This window comes from Aulostomus chinensis, chromosome 12 (assembly GCF_037954235.1).
Source record: "Aulostomus chinensis isolate RoL2024-O1b breed Wild chromosome 12, RoL_Achi_v1.0, whole genome shotgun sequence".
NCBI lineage: Eukaryota > Metazoa > Chordata > Actinopteri > Syngnathiformes > Aulostomidae > Aulostomus > Aulostomus chinensis.
The window spans coordinates 27,918,560-27,942,135 of record NC_141331.1 but is presented as its reverse complement, the minus strand read 5'-3'; positions in this window follow the sequence as shown (position 1 = coordinate 27,942,135).

Below are 23,576 nucleotides of genomic sequence, written 5' to 3'. Positions count from 1 at the left end.
CACTCATGTTAGAGTCCATCATGTTATAGTCCATCATGTTATAGTCACTCATGTTATAGTCCATCATGTTATAGTCCATCATGTTATAGTCACTCATGTTATAGTCCATCATGTTATAGTCATTCATGTTATAGTCCATCATGTTATAGTCACTCATGTTATAGTCACTCATGTTATGGTCCATCATGTTATTGTCACTCATGTTATAGTCACTCATGTTAGAGTCCATCATGTTATAGTCACTCATGTTATAGTCACTCATGTTATGGTCCATCATGTTATAGTCCATCATGTTGTAGTCACTCATGTTAGATTCCATCATGTTATAGTCACTCATGTTATAGTCACTCATGTTATTGTCCATCATGTTATAGTCACTCATGTTATTGTCCATCATTTTATAGTCACTCATGTTAGAATCACTCATGTTATAGTCCATCATGTTATAGTCACTCATGTTGTAGTCACTCATGTTATAGTCACTCATGTTAGAGTCCATCATGTTATAGTCCATCATGTTATAGTCCATCATGTTATAGTCACTCATGTTACAGTCCATCATGTTATAGTCCATCATGTTATAGTCACTCATGTTATAGTCACTCATGTTAGAGTACATCATGTTATCGTCACTCATGTTATAGTCACTCATGTTAGAGTCCATCATGTTATAGTCACTCATGTTATAGTCACTCATGTTATGGTCCATCATGTTATAGTCACTCATGTTATAGTCACTCATGTTAGAGTCCATCATGTTATAGTCACTCATGTTAGAGTCCATCATGTTATAGTCACTCATGTTATAGTCACTCATGTTATGGTCCATCATGTTATAGTCCATCATGTTGTCGTCACTCATGTTAGAGTCCATCATGTTATAGTCAATCATGTTATCGTCCATCATGTTATAGTCACTCATGTTATTGTCCATCATGTTATAGTCACTCATGTTATTGTCCATCATGTTATAGTCAGTCATGTTATAGTCACTCATGTTATGGTCTCTCATGTTATAGTCCATCATGTTATAGTCCATCATGTTATAGTCACTCATGTTATAGTCACTCATGTTATAGTCCATCATGTTATAGTCACTCATGTTATAGTCCATCATGTTATAGTCACTCATGTTATAGTCACTCATGTTAGAGTCCATCATGTTATAGTCCATCATGTTATAGTCACTCATGTTGTAGTCACTCATGTTAGAGTCCATCATGTCATAGTCCATCATATTATAGTCACTCATGTTATAGTCACTCATGTAAGAGTACATCATGTTATCGTCACTCATGTTATAGTCACTCATGTTAGAGTCCATCATGTTATAGTCACTCATGTTATAGTCACTCATGTTATGGTCCATCATGTTATAGTCACTCATGTTATAGTCACTCATGTTAGAGTCCATCATGTTATAGTCACTCATGTTATGGTCCATCATGTTATAGTCCATCATGTTGTAGTCACTCATGTTAGAGTCCATCATGTTATAGTCAATCATGTTACCGTCACTCATGTTATAGTCACTCATGTTATTGTCCATCATGTTATAGTCACTCATGTTATAGTCATTCATGTAATAGTCCATCATGTTATTGTCACTCATGTTATAGTCCATCATGTTATAGTCACTCATGTTGTAGTCACTCATGGAATAGTTCATCATGTTAAAGTCACTCATGTTATAGTCACTCATGTTATAGTCCATCATGTTATAGTCACCCATGTTATAGTCCATCATGTTATAGTCACTCATGTTATAGTCCATCATGTTATAGTCACTCATGTTATAGTCAGTCATGTAACAGTTCATCATGTTAAAGTAACTCATGTTATAGTCACTCATGTAATAGTCCATCATGTTATAGTCAATCATGTTATAGTCACTCATGTTATAGTCACTCATGTTAGAGTCCATCATGTTATAGTCACTCATGTTATAGTCACTCATGTTATGGTCCATCATGTTATAGTCACTCATGTTATAGTCACTCATGTTATTGTCCATCATGGTATAGTCACTCATGTTAGAGTCAATCATGTTATAGTCACTCATGTTATTGTCACTCATGTTATGGTCCATCATGTTATAGTCCATCATGTTGTTGTCACTCATGTTATCGTCCATCATGTTATAGTCCATCATGTAAAAGTCACTCATGTTATAGTCCATCATGTTATGGTCAATCATGTTATCGTCACTCATATTATAGTCACTCATGTTAGAGTCCATCATGTTATAGTCACTCATGTTAGAGTCCATCATGTTATAGTCACTCACTTGAGAGTACATCATGTTATCGTCACTCATGTTATAGTCACTCATGTTAGAGTCCATCATGTTATAGTCACTCACGTGAGAGTACATCAAGTTATCGTCACTCATGTTATAGTCACTCATGTTAGAGTCCATCATGTTATAGTCACTCATGTTAAAGTCACTCATGTTATGGTTCATCATGTTATAGTCACTCATGTTATAGTCACTCATGTTAGAGTCCATCATGTTATATACACTCATGTTAGAGTCCATCATGTTATAGTCACTCATGTTATAGTCACTCATGTTATGGTCCATCATGTTATAGTCCATCATGTTGTAGTCACTCATGTTAGAGTCCATCATGTTATAGTCAATCATGTGATCGTCACTCATGTTATAGTCACTCATGTTATTGTCCATCATGTTATGGTCACTCATGTTATAGTCATTCATGTTATAGTCCATCATGTTATTGTCCATCATGTTATAGTCAGTCTTGTTATAGTCACTCATGTTATGGTCTCTCATGTTATAGTCCATCATGTTATAGTCCATCATGTTATAGTCACTCATGTTATCGTCCATCATGTTTAGTCCATCATGTTATAGTCACTCATGTTATAGTCACTCATGTTAGAGTACATCATGTTATCGTCACTCATGTTATAGTCACTCATGTTAGAGTCCATCATGTTATAGTCACTCATGTTATAGTCACTCATGTTATGGTCCATCATGTTATAGTCACTCATGTTATAGTCACTCATGTTAGAGTCCATCATGTTATAGTCACTCATGTTAGAGTCCATCATGTTATAGTCACTCATGTTATAGTCACTCATGTTATGGTCCATCATGTTATAGTCCATCATGTTGTCGTCACTCATGTTAGAGTCCATCATGTTATAGTCAATCATGTTATCGTCCATCATGTTATAGTCACTCATGTTATTGTCCATCATGTTATAGTCACTCATGTTATTGTCCATCATGTTATAGTCAGTCATGTTATAGTCACTCATGTTATGGTCTCTCATGTTATAGTCCATCATGTTATAGTCCATCATGTTATAGTCACTCATGTTATAGTCACTCATGTTATAGTCCATCATGTTATAGTCACTCATGTTATAGTCCATCATGTTATAGTCACTCATGTTATAGTCACTCATGTTAGAGTCCATCATGTTATAGTCCATCATGTTATAGTCACTCATGTTGTAGTCACTCATGTTAGAGTCCATCATGTCATAGTCCATCATATTATAGTCACTCATGTTATAGTCACTCATGTAAGAGTACATCATGTTATCGTCACTCATGTTATAGTCACTCATGTTAGAGTCCATCATGTTATAGTCACTCATGTTATAGTCACTCATGTTATGGTCCATCATGTTATAGTCACTCATGTTATAGTCACTCATGTTAGAGTCCATCATGTTATAGTCACTCATGTTATGGTCCATCATGTTATAGTCCATCATGTTGTAGTCACTCATGTTAGAGTCCATCATGTTATAGTCAATCATGTTACCGTCACTCATGTTATAGTCACTCATGTTATTGTCCATCATGTTATAGTCACTCATGTTATAGTCATTCATGTAATAGTCCATCATGTTATTGTCACTCATGTTATAGTCCATCATGTTATAGTCACTCATGTTGTAGTCACTCATGGAATAGTTCATCATGTTAAAGTCACTCATGTTATAGTCACTCATGTTATAGTCCATCATGTTATAGTCACCCATGTTATAGTCCATCATGTTATAGTCACTCATGTTATAGTCCATCATGTTATAGTCACTCATGTTATAGTCAGTCATGTAACAGTTCATCATGTTAAAGTAACTCATGTTATAGTCACTCATGTAATAGTCCATCATGTTATAGTCAATCATGTTATAGTCACTCATGTTATAGTCACTCATGTTAGAGTCCATCATGTTATAGTCACTCATGTTATAGTCACTCATGTTATGGTCCATCATGTTATAGTCACTCATGTTATAGTCACTCATGTTATTGTCCATCATGGTATAGTCACTCATGTTAGAGTCAATCATGTTATAGTCACTCATGTTATTGTCACTCATGTTATGGTCCATCATGTTATAGTCCATCATGTTGTTGTCACTCATGTTATCGTCCATCATGTTATAGTCCATCATGTAAAAGTCACTCATGTTATAGTCCATCATGTTATGGTCAATCATGTTATCGTCACTCATATTATAGTCACTCATGTTAGAGTCCATCATGTTATAGTCACTCATGTTAGAGTCCATCATGTTATAGTCACTCACTTGAGAGTACATCATGTTATCGTCACTCATGTTATAGTCACTCATGTTAGAGTCCATCATGTTATAGTCACTCACGTGAGAGTACATCAAGTTATCGTCACTCATGTTATAGTCACTCATGTTAGAGTCCATCATGTTATAGTCACTCATGTTAAAGTCACTCATGTTATGGTTCATCATGTTATAGTCACTCATGTTATAGTCACTCATGTTAGAGTCCATCATGTTATATACACTCATGTTAGAGTCCATCATGTTATAGTCACTCATGTTATAGTCACTCATGTTATGGTCCATCATGTTATAGTCCATCATGTTGTAGTCACTCATGTTAGAGTCCATCATGTTATAGTCAATCATGTGATCGTCACTCATGTTATAGTCACTCATGTTATTGTCCATCATGTTATGGTCACTCATGTTATAGTCATTCATGTTATAGTCCATCATGTTATTGTCCATCATGTTATAGTCAGTCTTGTTATAGTCACTCATGTTATGGTCTCTCATGTTATAGTCCATCATGTTATAGTCCATCATGTTATAGTCACTCATGTTATCGTCCATCATGTTATAGTCACTCATGTTATAGTCACTCATGTAATAGTTCATCATGTTAAAGTCACTCATGTTATTGTCACTCATGTTATAGTCAATCATGTTATAGTCACTCATGTTATAGTCACTCATGTTATAGTCAATCATGTTATAGTCACTCATGTTATAGTCACTCATGTTAAAGTCACTCATGTTATAGTCACTCATGTTAGAGTCCATCATGTTATAGTCACTCATGTTATAGTCAATCATGTTATAGTCACTCATGTTATAGTCCATCATGTTATACTCACTCATGTTATAGTCCATTATGTTAAATACCATCATGTTATAGTCACTCATGTTATAGTCCATCATGTTATCGTCCCTCATGTTATAGTCACTCATGTTATAGTCCATTATGTTAAATACCATCATGTTATAGTCACTCATGTTATAGTCCATCATGTTATAGTCACTCATGTTATAGTCCATCATGTTATAGTCACTCATGTTATAGTCACTCATGTAATAGTTCATCATGTTAAAGTCACTCATGTTATAGTCACTCATGTAATAGTCCATCATGTTATAGTCACTCATGTTATAGTCACTCTTGTTATAGTCCATCATGTTATAGTCCATTATGTTAAAGTCCATCATGTTATAGTCACTCATGTTATTGTCATCATGTTATAGTCACTCATGTTATTGTCCATCATGTTATAGTCACTCATGTTATAGTCACTCTTGTTATAGTCACTCATGTTATAGTCCATCATGTTATAGTCCATTATGTTAAAGTCCATCATGTTATAGTCACTCATGTTATAGTCACTCATGTTATAGTCCATCATGTTATAGTCACTCATGTTATAGTCACTCATGTTATAGTCACTCATGTTATAGTCACTCTTGTTATAGTCCATCATGTTATAGTCCATTATGTTAAAGTCCATCATGTTATAGTCATCATGTTATAGTCACTCATGTTATAGTCCATCATGTTATAGTCACTCATGTTATTGTCCATCATGTTATAGTCACTCATGTTATAGTCACTCTTGTTATAGTTCATCATGTTATAGTCACTCATGTTATAGTCACTCATGTTATAGTCACTCATGTTATAGTCATCATGTTATAGTCACTCATGTTAGAGTCCATCATGTTATAGTCACTCATGTTATAGTCAATCATGTTATAGTCACTCATGTTATAGTCCATCATGTTATACTCACTCATGTTATAGTCCATCATGTTATAGTCACTCATGTTATAGTCCATTATGTTAAATACCATCATGTTATAGTCACTCATGTTATAGTCCATCATGTTATAGTCACTCATGTTATAGTCCATCATGTTATAGTCACTCATGTTATAGTCACTCATGTAATAGTTCATCATGTTATAGTCACTCATGTTATAGTCACTCATGTAATAGTCCATCATGTTATAGTCACTCATGTTATAGTCCATCATGTTATAGTCACTCATGTTATAGTCCATTATGTTAAATACCATCATGTTATAGTCACTCATGTTAAAGTCCATCATGTTATAGTCACTCATGTTAAAGTCACTCATGTTATGGTTCATCATGTTATAGTCACTCATGTTATAGTCACTCATGTTAGAGTCCATCATGTTATATACACTCATGTTAGAGTCCATCATGTTATAGTCACTCATGTTATAGTCACTCATGTTATGGTCCATCATGTTATAGTCCATCATGTTGTAGTCACTCATGTTAGAGTCCATCATGTTATAGTCAATCATGTGATCGTCACTCATGTTATAGTCACTCATGTTATTGTCCATCATGTTATGGTCACTCATGTTATAGTCATTCATGTTATAGTCCATCATGTTATTGTCCATCATGTTATAGTCAGTCTTGTTATAGTCACTCATGTTATGGTCTCTCATGTTATAGTCCATCATGTTATAGTCCATCATGTTATAGTCACTCATGTTATCGTCCATCATGTTATAGTCCATCATGTTATAGTCACTCATGTTATAGTCACTCATGTTAGAGTACATCATGTTATCGTCACTCATGTTATAGTCACTCATGTTAGAGTCCATCATGTTATAGTCACTCATGTTATAGTCACTCATGTTATGGTCCATCATGTTATAGTCACTCATGTTATAGTCACTCATGTTAGAGTCCATCATGTTATAGTCACTCATGTTAGAGTCCATCATGTTATAGTCACTCATGTTATAGTCACTCATGTTATGGTCCATCATGTTATAGTCCATCATGTTGTCGTCACTCATGTTAGAGTCCATCATGTTATAGTCAATCATGTTATCGTCCATCATGTTATAGTCACTCATGTTATTGTCCATCATGTTATAGTCACTCATGTTATTGTCCATCATGTTATAGTCAGTCATGTTATAGTCACTCATGTTATGGTCTCTCATGTTATAGTCCATCATGTTATAGTCCATCATGTTATAGTCACTCATGTTATAGTCACTCATGTTATAGTCCATCATGTTATAGTCACTCATGTTATAGTCCATCATGTTATAGTCACTCATGTTATAGTCACTCATGTTAGAGTCCATCATGTTATAGTCCATCATGTTATAGTCACTCATGTTGTAGTCACTCATGTTAGAGTCCATCATGTCATAGTCCATCATATTATAGTCACTCATGTTATAGTCACTCATGTAAGAGTACATCATGTTATCGTCACTCATGTTATAGTCACTCATGTTAGAGTCCATCATGTTATAGTCACTCATGTTATAGTCACTCATGTTATGGTCCATCATGTTATAGTCACTCATGTTATAGTCACTCATGTTAGAGTCCATCATGTTATAGTCACTCATGTTATGGTCCATCATGTTATAGTCCATCATGTTGTAGTCACTCATGTTAGAGTCCATCATGTTATAGTCAATCATGTTACCGTCACTCATGTTATAGTCACTCATGTTATTGTCCATCATGTTATAGTCACTCATGTTATAGTCATTCATGTAATAGTCCATCATGTTATTGTCACTCATGTTATAGTCCATCATGTTATAGTCACTCATGTTGTAGTCACTCATGGAATAGTTCATCATGTTAAAGTCACTCATGTTATAGTCACTCATGTTATAGTCCATCATGTTATAGTCACCCATGTTATAGTCCATCATGTTATAGTCACTCATGTTATAGTCCATCATGTTATAGTCACTCATGTTATAGTCAGTCATGTAACAGTTCATCATGTTAAAGTAACTCATGTTATAGTCACTCATGTAATAGTCCATCATGTTATAGTCAATCATGTTATAGTCACTCATGTTATAGTCACTCATGTTAGAGTCCATCATGTTATAGTCACTCATGTTATAGTCACTCATGTTATGGTCCATCATGTTATAGTCACTCATGTTATAGTCACTCATGTTATTGTCCATCATGGTATAGTCACTCATGTTAGAGTCAATCATGTTATAGTCACTCATGTTATTGTCACTCATGTTATGGTCCATCATGTTATAGTCCATCATGTTGTTGTCACTCATGTTATCGTCCATCATGTTATAGTCCATCATGTAAAAGTCACTCATGTTATAGTCCATCATGTTATGGTCAATCATGTTATCGTCACTCATATTATAGTCACTCATGTTAGAGTCCATCATGTTATAGTCACTCATGTTAGAGTCCATCATGTTATAGTCACTCACTTGAGAGTACATCATGTTATCGTCACTCATGTTATAGTCACTCATGTTAGAGTCCATCATGTTATAGTCACTCACGTGAGAGTACATCAAGTTATCGTCACTCATGTTATAGTCACTCATGTTAGAGTCCATCATGTTATAGTCACTCATGTTAAAGTCACTCATGTTATGGTTCATCATGTTATAGTCACTCATGTTATAGTCACTCATGTTAGAGTCCATCATGTTATATACACTCATGTTAGAGTCCATCATGTTATAGTCACTCATGTTATAGTCACTCATGTTATGGTCCATCATGTTATAGTCCATCATGTTGTAGTCACTCATGTTAGAGTCCATCATGTTATAGTCAATCATGTGATCGTCACTCATGTTATAGTCACTCATGTTATTGTCCATCATGTTATGGTCACTCATGTTATAGTCATTCATGTTATAGTCCATCATGTTATTGTCCATCATGTTATAGTCAGTCTTGTTATAGTCACTCATGTTATGGTCTCTCATGTTATAGTCCATCATGTTATAGTCCATCATGTTATAGTCACTCATGTTATCGTCCATCATGTTATAGTCACTCATGTTATAGTCACTCATGTAATAGTTCATCATGTTAAAGTCACTCATGTTATTGTCACTCATGTTATAGTCAATCATGTTATAGTCACTCATGTTATAGTCACTCATGTTATAGTCAATCATGTTATAGTCACTCATGTTATAGTCACTCATGTTAAAGTCACTCATGTTATAGTCACTCATGTTAGAGTCCATCATGTTATAGTCACTCATGTTATAGTCAATCATGTTATAGTCACTCATGTTATAGTCCATCATGTTATACTCACTCATGTTATAGTCCATTATGTTAAATACCATCATGTTATAGTCACTCATGTTATAGTCCATCATGTTATCGTCCCTCATGTTATAGTCACTCATGTTATAGTCCATTATGTTAAATACCATCATGTTATAGTCACTCATGTTATAGTCCATCATGTTATAGTCACTCATGTTATAGTCCATCATGTTATAGTCACTCATGTTATAGTCACTCATGTAATAGTTCATCATGTTAAAGTCACTCATGTTATAGTCACTCATGTAATAGTCCATCATGTTATAGTCACTCATGTTATAGTCACTCTTGTTATAGTCCATCATGTTATAGTCCATTATGTTAAAGTCCATCATGTTATAGTCACTCATGTTATTGTCATCATGTTATAGTCACTCATGTTATTGTCCATCATGTTATAGTCACTCATGTTATAGTCACTCTTGTTATAGTCACTCATGTTATAGTCCATCATGTTATAGTCCATTATGTTAAAGTCCATCATGTTATAGTCACTCATGTTATAGTCACTCATGTTATAGTCCATCATGTTATAGTCACTCATGTTATAGTCACTCATGTTATAGTCACTCATGTTATAGTCACTCTTGTTATAGTCCATCATGTTATAGTCCATTATGTTAAAGTCCATCATGTTATAGTCATCATGTTATAGTCACTCATGTTATAGTCCATCATGTTATAGTCACTCATGTTATTGTCCATCATGTTATAGTCACTCATGTTATAGTCACTCTTGTTATAGTTCATCATGTTATAGTCACTCATGTTATAGTCACTCATGTTATAGTCACTCATGTTATAGTCATCATGTTATAGTCACTCATGTTAGAGTCCATCATGTTATAGTCACTCATGTTATAGTCAATCATGTTATAGTCACTCATGTTATAGTCCATCATGTTATACTCACTCATGTTATAGTCCATCATGTTATAGTCACTCATGTTATAGTCCATTATGTTAAATACCATCATGTTATAGTCACTCATGTTATAGTCCATCATGTTATAGTCACTCATGTTATAGTCCATCATGTTATAGTCACTCATGTTATAGTCACTCATGTAATAGTTCATCATGTTATAGTCACTCATGTTATAGTCACTCATGTAATAGTCCATCATGTTATAGTCACTCATGTTATAGTCCATCATGTTATAGTCACTCATGTTATAGTCCATTATGTTAAATACCATCATGTTATAGTCACTCATGTTAAAGTCCATCATGTTATAGTCACTCTTGTTATAGTCCATCATGTTATAGTCACTCATGTTATAGTCCATCATGTTATAGTCACTTATGTTATAGTCACTCATGTTATAGTCACTCTTGTTATAGTCCATCATGTTATAGTCCATTATGTTAAAGTCCATCATGTTATAGTCATCATGTTATAGTCACTCATGTTATAGTCCATCATGTTATAGTCACTCATGTTATTGTCCATCATGTTATAGTCACTCATGTTATAGTCACTCTTGTTATAGTTCATCATGTTATAGTCACTCATGTTATAGTCACTCATGTTATAGTCACTCATGTTATAGTCATCATGTTATAGTCACTCATGTTAGAGTCCATCATGTTATAGTCACTCATGTTATAGTCAATCATGTTATAGTCACTCATGTTATAGTCCATCATGTTATACTCACTCATGTTATAGTCCATCATGTTATAGTCACTCATGTTATAGTCCATTATGTTAAATACCATCATGTTATAGTCACTCATGTTATAGTCCATCATGTTATAGTCACTCATGTTATAGTCCATCATGTTATAGTCACTCATGTTATAGTCACTCATGTAATAGTTCATCATGTTATAGTCACTCATGTTATAGTCACTCATGTAATAGTCCATCATGTTATAGTCACTCATGTTATAGTCCATCATGTTATAGTCACTCATGTTATAATCCATTATGTTAAATACCATCATGTTATAGTCACTCATGTTAAAGTCCATCATGTTATAGTCACTCTTGTTATAGTCCATCATGTTATAGTCACTCATGTTATAGTCCATCATGTTATAGTCCATTATGATAAAGTCCATCATGTTATAGTCACTCATGTTATTGTCATCATGTTATAGTCACTCATGTTATTGTCATCATGTTATAGTCACTCATGTTATAGTTCATCATGTTATAGTCCATCATGTTATAGTCACTCATGTTATTGTCCATCATGTTATAGTCACTCATGTTATAGTCACTCTTGTTATAGTTCATCATGTTATAGTCACTCATGTTATAGTCACTCATGTTATAGTCACTCATGTTAGAGTCCATCATGTTATAGTCACTCATGTTAGAGTCCATCATGTTATAGTCACTCATGTTATAGTCAATCATGTTATAGTCACTCATGTTATAGTCCATCATGTTATACTCACTCATGTTATAGTCCATCATGTTATAGTCACTCATGTTATAGTCCATTATGTTAAATACCATCATGTTATAGTCACTCATGTTATAGTCCATCATGTTATAGTCACTCATGTTATAGTCCATCATGTTATAGTCACTCATGTTATAGTCACTCATGTAATAGTTCATCATGTTATAGTCACTCATGTTATAGTCACTCATGTAATAGTCCATCATGTTATAGTCACTCATGTTATAGTCCATCATGTTATAGTCACTCATGTTATAGTCCATTATGTTAAATACCATCATGTTATAGTCACTCTTGTTATAGTCCATCATGTTATAGTCACTCTTGTTATAGTCCATCATGTTATAGTCACTCATGTTATAGTCCATCATGTTATAGTCCATTATGATAAAGTCCATCATGTTATAGTCACTCATGTTATTGTCATCATGTTATAGTCACTCATGTTATAGTTCATCATGTTATAGTCCATCATGTTATAGTCACTCATGTTATTGTCCATCATGTTATAGTCACTCATGTTATAGTCACTCTTGTTATAGTTCATCATGTTATAGTCACTCATGTTATAGTCATCATGTTATAGTCACTCATGTTATAGTCATCATGTTATGGTCTCTCATGTTATAGTCCATCATGTTTTGTTACTCATGTTATAGTCCATCATGTTATCGTCACTCATGTAGTATAAATACTATATTATCTACTATCGTCCATCAAGACTGCAGAAGCACTATGTTTTATTGTGACAGAGCGCTGGCACCTCAGCTGAATATATGTTCTGGCTGCAGTGCCAACATGCCTGGTTCTTTGGTGGTAGGCTCATGTTTGGTACCTTGAGAACCCTCATTCAAGACCAGGGGGGGTGACTGCCCTCCGTCTACAGTGATGCTGTTGGTTTTCTTTTCTGAAAAGGTAAGCAGAGAAATTGTAGCCCCGATCACATAAAATTGTCAAGTGTCGGTGGTTCTACTGTATCCAAGTGCTAATATTATTGGGACTGATAAGCTAGCAGGCAGGGATATGGTCTCCTCCGCCCACCATACCTCTCCTCTGTTTCATTGTTCCACCTGACACTCCTCCTCCCCACAATGCGTATATTTTTGCACCAGAGAGCATCTGTCCACCTGTTGGTCAGCCCTGAAGGAGAAAGGCCAACAAGACAGACATGTTAGTCCTTCTATTGCATTGCGTCTTGGATTATCCATCCATCCACCCATCCACCCATCCATCCATCTATCCATCCATCCATCCATCATCCATCCCTCCATCTTCTCCCTCTTCCCCTGTTCAGGGTGGTGGGGGTGGAGCCTTTCCCAGCAGCCTTCCCCCTGGACAGGTCACCAGTCCATGGCAGGGCCAACACATAGAGACAGACAACCACTGGCTCTCCCAGCCACGCCTACGGTCAATTTAGAGTCTGGATTAACCTGGTCCCCTCTTGATGTCTTTGGACTGTGGAGGAAGCTGGAGTACCAGAGAGAACCCAGCAGGAACAGGGAGAACATGGAGACTCACCCAGAAAGACCCCGTGCTGCAGCCGGGGCTCCACCCACAACCTTCTTGCTGGGGGCCACAGGGAGGACCACTGCTCCACCGGGCCGCCCCTGATGCTTCATACTCAGAGGTAAAATTGATCAAACTAGAGAAAAGAAATGTGCTTCCAAACAGCTGAGTCACCTGACTGTTGCCTCTGCTTGCCACTGTGTGATTATCTGTGATGGGGGTGATGTTCCACTTCAGAGGGGGAGGTGTCAACCTCTGTCTACTCAGTCACTGCGCTAAAGTAGATGACTTTCTTATCCTCCTCCAATCTTGTTTGTTTCCAGCAGTTTCCAGAGAATCTCCATACTTAGTTTTATTTTTCCTCTTTAATAACCTGATTTGTGTCAGCTGGGTTTGTTCTGTCCAAAGAAAGAAAAGTGGCTTCCTCCCACATGGTCTCAGAATGTAAACAGCTGCAGTGCTGAAATCCTATTTGTTATAGTTTTAACAAGTCAAAGGAACAGATTTGTATGGATGAGAGTAGTTATCATAGCCATGGTTGCATTAATCTTTAATGGCAACCTTTTTGTCATAATTAATCAGACCACATTGTCATTATTCAAAGACCCAGCAGAGCAGATTCCAGAGAATGAAAGAGAAAACAAACATGGATCAGACAGATGGCAGCAGTTGAGTCCCAAATCTGAGGTGCAGTGTTGCTCAATCTGATGCTATCAAAGAGCAGATATGATGAATGTCCTACCTCCAGGTGCCCCAACACCTCTACACTTATCTATTAATCTGTTCCTCAAGATCCATCTCAGAGGCCAGCGTTTCTCCTCTGAGCTCTCAGACTCCATCCGCAGCCCCCGTCAGACTCTGGTTCATCCAACAAAGGACTCATTAACTGTCATCTTGTTTGAGCGGGCTCCCAACCACGCTCCTCCACTTTCAACAGTTTGCAGCCACAAGGGAGGTGCGCGGTGTTTGTCGTCTTTGCTCTGGTGTGCATGCTCATGCTCTGTCAGTGATTCCTGGGTTTTGTTTAGAGTGTAAAATTATCTGAGGCGCCTTCTGGCAAAAGCCTCTGGCACTTTCGTCTCAGCACTGTTCGTATGGGTGTTTATGTGTGTGTGCGAGCAAGTTTTGTTGTCTGCTTCCTGTCCTCACCAAGAGACCGGCTGTCCAGTCATTATCTGATTATTTTCCCAGACTGAGCTGATACCAAAGGCTCTCCCATTCATATGAGTGGTACTTTAAAAGCAACCAGACGTCCCCAAACTCTGTATTCAGCATTCCTTACGTCTGGTGAAAAGGTCAAGTGTCTGCTCTGTCTGTCAGCCCTGACCCCAAACGCTGTACTGCTCATGTTCCCGTGGATCCGTTGACATCTGATCACTCAGGACACACTGAGAGGGGTCCAGACCAGTCAGGGACACATGAGCGTAGCCAACAGGATCTCATTGGATGGCATAGAAGTAATACACCACTTTTAAGGACATTCGGCAGCCATGTCTACGCGTTCTTCTTTTCTTGCGTGTCCATTAACACCCTGCAGACTTCCACTGAGAAGAGATGCTGTGTCTGTGCAGCAACATCACTGGTGATGATTGTTTCCAACATGGCGGCCAAGTACAAACAAGGTGAGTTTCTGAGGATGTCTGCATTAACCGAATCTTCATATTTGATCGTTTCATTATTTGACAAAAGTCTCACAAACCAGTCACATCACGCTGGTTTGGATTTCAGCAGAAATGTAAGAGGTGTAGTGGTGTCACGCAGAGCTGGGGGTGGGTTTTGGGTCTTGGCTGCCACGGCTGTCTCTCATGACATTGAAGTCATTATTGGGCATCCTGCAAAATACTAGCAGCACATGGAAAGGCTGAAGAAATGGCGTGCTATTCATACGCCCTTATGTGAGACCAGCCTGGTTCACCACGACGTCTCCTGAGCCACAACAAAGACCACTGACTCCACTGTCTCAGTGGAAGTGAAGCATTCATGCATTCAGTCACTGAAAATGTTCTATCATTCTTACTCGAGGTCTGAACACCTTAAACACCTACACAGGGATGTGACGTGTGTGTCAGACAAGGTGGGTGAGTTGTTTGCTGAGAACACACCAAGAACTGGACCCTGTCTGTGTTGTGTTGGCTGACTGAGACGCTGTCCCCCAACGGTTTAAAACATGAACATATTTGCTCCTTTTCATTTAGGTTCCCTCAGTAGAACAGAGGAGAGCGATCCAATCAGATGGAGCAGCACATTCAGTATTGGGCCTCTAATGATGGCATCACCAGAGACCCTTGCTGCTGCCACACAGGGTCACAGGTGACTGTTACATCCCAAACATGCTTGTGTGAGTGTGAGACAGTGAAGAGAAGCAAAACAAACACTCTCAGCATTACTTGGCCTGAGTGAGATGCAACTACAGGTAATGAATGCCCTCTAACCCTGACACCACACCAGCTACCATCACCAACAAGACAGAGATCAAACCATCTGAAGACAATACTGTCTCAGCACCCTCAGGCCAACACTTCCCTGAGGCTTCTGGTTCTCACTGACTGATCTTTACCATAAGAACCCTGAAAGCGAGCATGCTCACACAAAGGGGGGGGGGGGGGCGACCTTAAATTGCCAGCGCTGGGTAAACTATGCAATTAGCTTCAAATGACAAGATGGCTGGTAAACTGAAATTAGGCAGTTTCTCGAGCATCTCCCAGAGAGAGGGTGGTGTGTCTCCCAACCTTTCACAGATGAGGAAGAAAAGAGGCTGAGAGAGACAGGAAGAGGGGAAGATAACGAAGAGGCCCTGCTCAAGTGCTTCACATGAGTGTAATTAAAACAGGGGGACGTATCCAGAGGAATAATGACAGTGGAAGTGAAGATGAAACAAAGGAGAACGTGTCAAATGTCAACCCTATATTTTCACTTCCACATGACTTTTTTTAATTTCATGCACAGTTTTATCTCTCATAATTTTATACTTCATATTCAAACTTACTACTGCAATGGTTGATAAATACATTTACAGACTCTTACCAGGATCAGAAAGGAGATGATTGCATCTTTCACAGATTCACTGAGCCAGATTAGGAAAACAAGGAGCCATAATTCTTTCTGTGTCTGGCTTTGAATTGGCAGAACTGCGTGGTGTCATCTCACAAAGTCAATGCGCATGTTGCAGTTGTCGTCAATCATGTTCTAGTCCATCATGTTCTAGTCATGTTATAGTCACTCATGTTATAGTCACTCATGTTATAGTCCATCATGTTATAGTCACTCATGTTATAGTCACTCATGCTATAGTCCATCATGTTATAGTCACTCATGTTATAGTCACTCATGTTAGAGTCCATCATGTTATAGTCACTCATGTTATAGTCACTCATGCTATAGTCCATCATGTTATAGTCACTCATGTTATAGTCACTCATGTTAGAGTCCATCATGTTATAGTCACTCATGTTATAGTAACTCATGTTAGAGTCCATCATGTTAGAGTCACTCATGTTATAGTCACTCATGTTATAGTCCATCATGTTATAGTCCATCATGTTATAGTCACTCATGTTATAGTCCATCATGTTCTAGTCCATCATGTTATAGTCTCTCATGTTATAGTCCATCATGTTATAGTTACTCATGTTATCGTCACTCATGTTATAGTCACTCATGTTATAGTCCATCATGTTATCGTCACTCATGTTATAGTCACTCATGTTATAGTCCATCATGTTATAGTCACTCATGTTATAGTCACTCATGTTATAGTCCATCATGTTATCGTCACTCATGTTATAGTCTCTCATGTTATCGTCCATCATGTTATAGTCCATCATGTTATAGTCACTCATGTTATAGTCACTCATGTTATAGTCACTCATGTTATCGTCCATCATGTTATAGTCCATCATGTTATAGTCACTCATGTTATCGTCAATCATATTATAGTCACTCATGTTATAGTCACTCATGTTATCGTCCATCATGTTATAGTCCATCATGTAAAAGTCACTCATGTTATAGTCCATCATGTTATCGTCCATCATGTTATAGTCACTCATGTTATAGTCACTCATGTTATCGTCCATCATGTTATAGTCCATCATGTTATAGTCACTCATGTTATCGTCAATCATATTATTGTCACTCATGTTATAGTCCATCATGTTATAGTCACTCATGTTATAGTCACTCATGTTATAGTCACTCATGTTATTGTCCATCATGTTATAGTCCATCATGTTATAGTCACTCATGTTATCGTCAATCATATTATTGTCACTCATGTTATAGTCCATCATGTTATAGTCACTCATGTTATAGTCACTCATGTTATCGTCCATCATGTTATAGTCCATCATGTTATAGTCACTCATGTTATCGTCAATCATGTTATAGTCACTCATGTTATAGTCACTCATGTTATAGTCACTCATGTTATTGTCACTCATGTAAAAGTCACTCATGTAAAAGTCATTCATGTTATAGTCACTCATGTTATCGTCAATCATATTATTGTCACTCATGTTATCGTCCATCATGTTATAGTCCATCATGTTATAGTCACTCATGTTATCGTCCATCATATTATTGTCACTCATGTTATAGTCACTCATGTTATCGTCACTCATGTAAAAGTCACTCATGTTATAGTCCATCATGTTAAAGTCTCTCATGTTATAGTCACTCATGTTATAGTCCATCATGTTATCGTCACTCATGTTATAGTCTCTCATGTTATAGTCCATCATGTTAAAGTCTCTCATGTTATAGTCACTCATGTTATAGTCCATCATGTTAAAGTCTCTCATGTTATAGTCACTCATGTTATAGTCCATCATGTTATCGTCAATCATATTATTGTCACTCATGTTATCGTCCATCATGTTATAGTCCATCATGTTATAGTCACTCATGTTATAGTCTCTCATGTTATAGTCCATCATGTTAAAGTCTCTCATGTTATAGTCACTCATGTTATAGTCCATCATGTTATCATCAATCATATTATTGTCACTCATGTTATCGTCCATCATGTTATAGTCCATCATGTTATAGTCACTCATGTTATCGTCCATCATATTATTGTCACTCATGTTATAGTCACTCATGTTATCGTCACTCATGTAAAAGTCACTCATGTTATAGTCCATCATGTTATCGTCACTCATGTTATAGTCTCTCATGTTATAGTCCATCATGTTAAAGTCTCTCATGTTATAGTCACTCATGTTATAGTCTCTCATGTTATCGTCCATCATGTTATAGTCCATCATGTTATAGTCACTCATGTTATAGTCACTCATGTTATAGTCACTCATGTTATCGTCCATCATGTTATAGTCCATCATGTTATAGTCACTCATGTTATAGTCCATCATGTTATAGTCACTCATGTTATAGTCACTCATGTTATAGTCACTCATGTTATCGTCCATCATGTTATAGTCCATCATGTTATAGTCACTCATGTTATAGTCCATCATGTTATAGTCACTCATGTTATCGTCCATCATATTATTGTCACTCATGTTATCGTCCATCATGTTATAGTCCATCATGTTATAGTCACTCATGTTATCGTCCATCATATTATTGTCACTCATGTTATCGTCCATCATATTATTGTCACTCATGTTATAGTCACTCATGTTATCGTCACTCATGTAAAAGTCACTCATGTAAAAGTCACTCATGTAAAAGTCACTCCTGTTATAGTCCATTAGATATGGGTCTGTAGTTTCTTAGTACTGAAGCATCCAGATTAGGCTTTTTTAAGAGAGGTTTGATTACTGCAGTTTTCAGTGCCCTGGGAAATTGACCTGATTGAAGAGAAGCATTTACTATCTTCAGTACATCTGATGACACACAATGAAAAACACTTTTCAGCAAGCTTGTAGGCATCATATCAAGGCAGCACGTCATGGAGTTTAAATCCTGAACCGTTTCTGTCAGAGTTGCATGGTCTATGGGTTGAAATGTTTCTAGATTTCTTAGAAACTGAGGAGGAACTGGTGACATAACTAAGTTGCTTTTGGAGGAGCCACATATTGTTTGTCTTATCTTCTGAATTTTATCTGTAAAAAAGGCTGCAAAGTCACTGCATGACTTGTTGGACAGCAGTTCAGTAGGAATAGATGCCGAAGGGCTTGTCAGTCTGTCGACAACAGTGAATAAGGTGTGGGCATCGTTGGTGTTATTTTTGATCATCTCAGAGAAAAAAGACTGTCTTGCGTTTTTCAATTCTTGGTTATAAATGTGAAGACTCTCTTTATAAATGTCATCGTCTACCTGGAATTTGTTTTTACGCTCTCTGCGTTCAGCCTGCCTACACTTTCTTTTTTGAGCTTTCACCAGAATGGCGTTCCTCCATGGTGACTTTTTTCTGCCTGATATAACTTTGGTCTTAATTGGAGCAATGGCATCCATAACAGTCAAGCTACTTATCTTATCTTCTCAGTTGGACAGTCCTTGCGATGCATCACGTCTATGTCGTCACTGAAACCTGCTGGCCTAATAAATCTCCCCATGTGAGAAATACAAAGCTGAAGTGGTTTGCTTCGTCCTTTTTGTGATTGTCTTCCAAATCACGTTTAAGTACATCAAACAGAACTGAATAACTGCATTTATCCTGCTCAGGCCTGCTACTAATTCCTACTACCTACTGGCCGGGCCTGAAGTCCATTTGCCAGTCTGCCATGGCCTTGTGATCCCTCATTAGAGCCTGCCTGGAAAGACTCGGCGGTCTTGAATAAGTCTGCTGAGGTGGTCATCCCACAGACCCTCTCTGCAGATGTGATTGCAGTCGTTAAAATGACCATTAGACGAGCACACAGCCCGCTCCATCTGGTCACAAGCTTCTGAGGAGCTGCTACTTTGCTAGATTTATGTTCTCAGTGCATTTGGTTCGGCCTTCCTACCCTCTTGCTCTAATTCTCAAATTCAGCTCAGTGCCTAAACAAATGTTGTTTATTCGGAGCTTGTGATTGTTGTGTGAAAAGATTGGTGTTTTCTTCTGCTTCACCAATGAAAATGCCTCAAGCTAATCTGGATTGGTGCATGGCCTCTTATACAGAATTGGTGTCAGCTTGAATAAATCAGAATCACTTTGGTTCTATTCACGTCCGCCTGCTGCTGCTACAGCTGGGCTCGATGAGCATTCAACCATCAAGGAGTGAAACGCCAGCGAGTGGCTTCAGACGCTGAGGTGGACAAAATGGAAAAGTTCTATATTATTATTATCAAACAGGGTAAATTTAATTATTTAGCACATTTTCACGCAAACTGGAAATTTGGATGAGGTTTTAATCTGGACCAAAAAGTGTCATGATAATTATTTTCTGTTTGAAATCCAGGAAGTTGTGGAGTTGTCACATTTGCTTTTTTTTACGTAATTTTTTTGAAAATGGTACTTCAAATGACATTTTTATTTTGTTCCATTAATGTGAGGGGTATAGAAGGACTTTTATAACGGAAAGCATTTTTTTTACCTTTTATTATTTTCTATTTTGCTAGAAATTAAAGGCAAATTTTGTTTTCATGCAGGAGGCTCAAACATCAGCAACTGATTCTCATTGTTGGAAAAATCAATAGAAAGTAGATATTTAGACGTCAGGTGGAAGCAGCAGTTCAGCTGGAGTGACGTTTCTAAAAGGTTCATTCAAAGGGAAATGTTTGGAATGTATCACCCATGGCTGTTGGAGGTGGGTGATGTTGTTGGAGAAATATGAGAACACATTTTTGTTTTAATAACAGGGAAAGACAAAGAACTTTTTCAAGAATTTGCGCTAGAAATATTCACTTGTATTACAACTCATATTGACGCAACGCTGATTTTAGTGAGGATTAATGAATGATTAATGTCCCTGTGATTGATTGTTTTCCCCAAGACATCAAGGTTCATACTGGGAACCCAACAATGTTTAAGGATTGATTGTTGTGGCATTTGGAGAAAAAGAAACTCTCAAGAAAGAAAGATGATGTGGTGCAGTCAATCTGGTGTCACGACCCGGCTCAGAGATCGTGACATTACAGGAGGGAGACGCGGATTCGACATGGAAAAAACTAATGATTTATTATTGACAAAAACGCAAAGATCAAAACAAGGCAAGCCAAATTGTTATGGACGCTGTAAGGGAGAGGAACAACGTTGTGGGAGAGACAAAAAGTGAGCAAAAAAAAAAACCCAAATATGTTTAGAAGTACAAACGAACTTTCTTCTGTCGATTCTTGTTTTTTTTATGTCACAATACCAACCCTCCTCCTTGCAAAAATGACTCATTGAGACAATCTGGCGGAGTTACTGAGGGTTTTTTTTGGTTGTTTTGGGGTTTTTAAAGTTTTTTTAAGTTTTTTTTGGTTGTAAACAACAGCACATCACAGTAAAACCTTAACATTTTAACTATAACTCTTAAAACAGTTTGTACAATCTAAATCTAAATGAAAATGAAAATCAGCCAGCGGCGGCTTCGCGCATACGCAGCTCGTTAGCAGTCTGAATGCGGAGGAGGTCACACGTCCCCTCTGCCTGCAGCTGGGAGGGACCGCTGTGACACGCGAGGACTGGGCCGCCTGTGAGTGCTGTGGGACGGGGGAGGCTCACAGCGGCAGACGCTGTTCGTTGAGAAGAGAAGTTCATGCGTGCTGTAACGTCAGAGTCTCCCGAAGTCTCCAATGACACCACAAAAAGTCGCTAGAGGGGTCGCTCGCTAAATATAGCGACAAAGTCGCTAAGTTGGCAACACTGGGTTTGGGATTAAATATGACACTCATCAAGGCACATATGGACTCATCAGTCCTGGTAGCCACCATTATAGAGGATGCAGGATGCATAAGAGAAAACTCTTAAAAAACTTCAGTCATCGAGAAATATCTTTAAGGGAACTCAGGAGCAAGACTGCGTGATTGGAAGGACATGATGCTCTTGGCAATGATCGCTTGTCAAGGGAGTTCTATGAGGAATCCCAAGATTTTATTTCAGAGTTTTTATGATGTGAGGGTGGAAAACTTATTTCTTCGATATCCAAACGTGACAGAGACCATTGGAGTCTGGAGGCCAAACCACATTCATGAAGTTCGCTCGTTCGTTCGTTCGTTAGTTAGCCCTTATTTTTGCCCAGCATCTGAAGCTCTGTCAACACGAGGTCATTGATGACTGTCAATCTGCACACCTGTAAGTAACAACTTCAGGCTGGTTTTAGATCGAACCGATTATTGTGAATGTCTTAATCAAAGCAGCTGCACTGGTCAGGCACCAAATCTTTGTTGGAATTATTACATATTTTGGTTTTGGGTTATTATTTATTTGAGCTGTGTATCAAAGCCATATTGCCATTCGGTTCCACTCCAAGATTCGCCATTGGTCGGGGAGCAAACCAGGCGATCCAGCTGCACTGTGTCTATATCTATTACGGTGGGAGGCAATGACCTTGCATGTAGGTCAAAATCCTTTTAAAGGAAATTAAAAAAACAAGAAAAACAAATTAGATGCAGCCAACTTGCAGACGACATGACCTTGTTTTCACAAAAGAAAAGCTCAAGTCAAAAAGCTGTTGATTGACTTGGAGAATTCTCTCGTGTCACTTCACATTAACTATTAACACAGGGACATTATTTACTTTGAAGGATGGGGCAAAAATGAATACAGATATAAATGACATTCTGTCAACGTAACTATAAGTTATGTAGGTATCAAAATTTGCAAAAACCAGAAAGAAAGAAAGAAGTAGCGTTAAATGTCTATCCTTTATTGAATAAAATTAAAAGAGATTCAATTTATGGCTGTCAAGAAGTCCATCAATCAAGGGTTGAGCCCTATAACCTAAAAGTGATGCCCAGTCTCATCTAATTCATGCTGCAGAGATATTGGGTGTCTCCAAGTATCGTTAAAGAAGTTTTCCATTTTGTTTGGAAATTCTAGCATTAAAAGTCTTGTGCAGTCCAGTCATGGCAGGTGGCCTGGT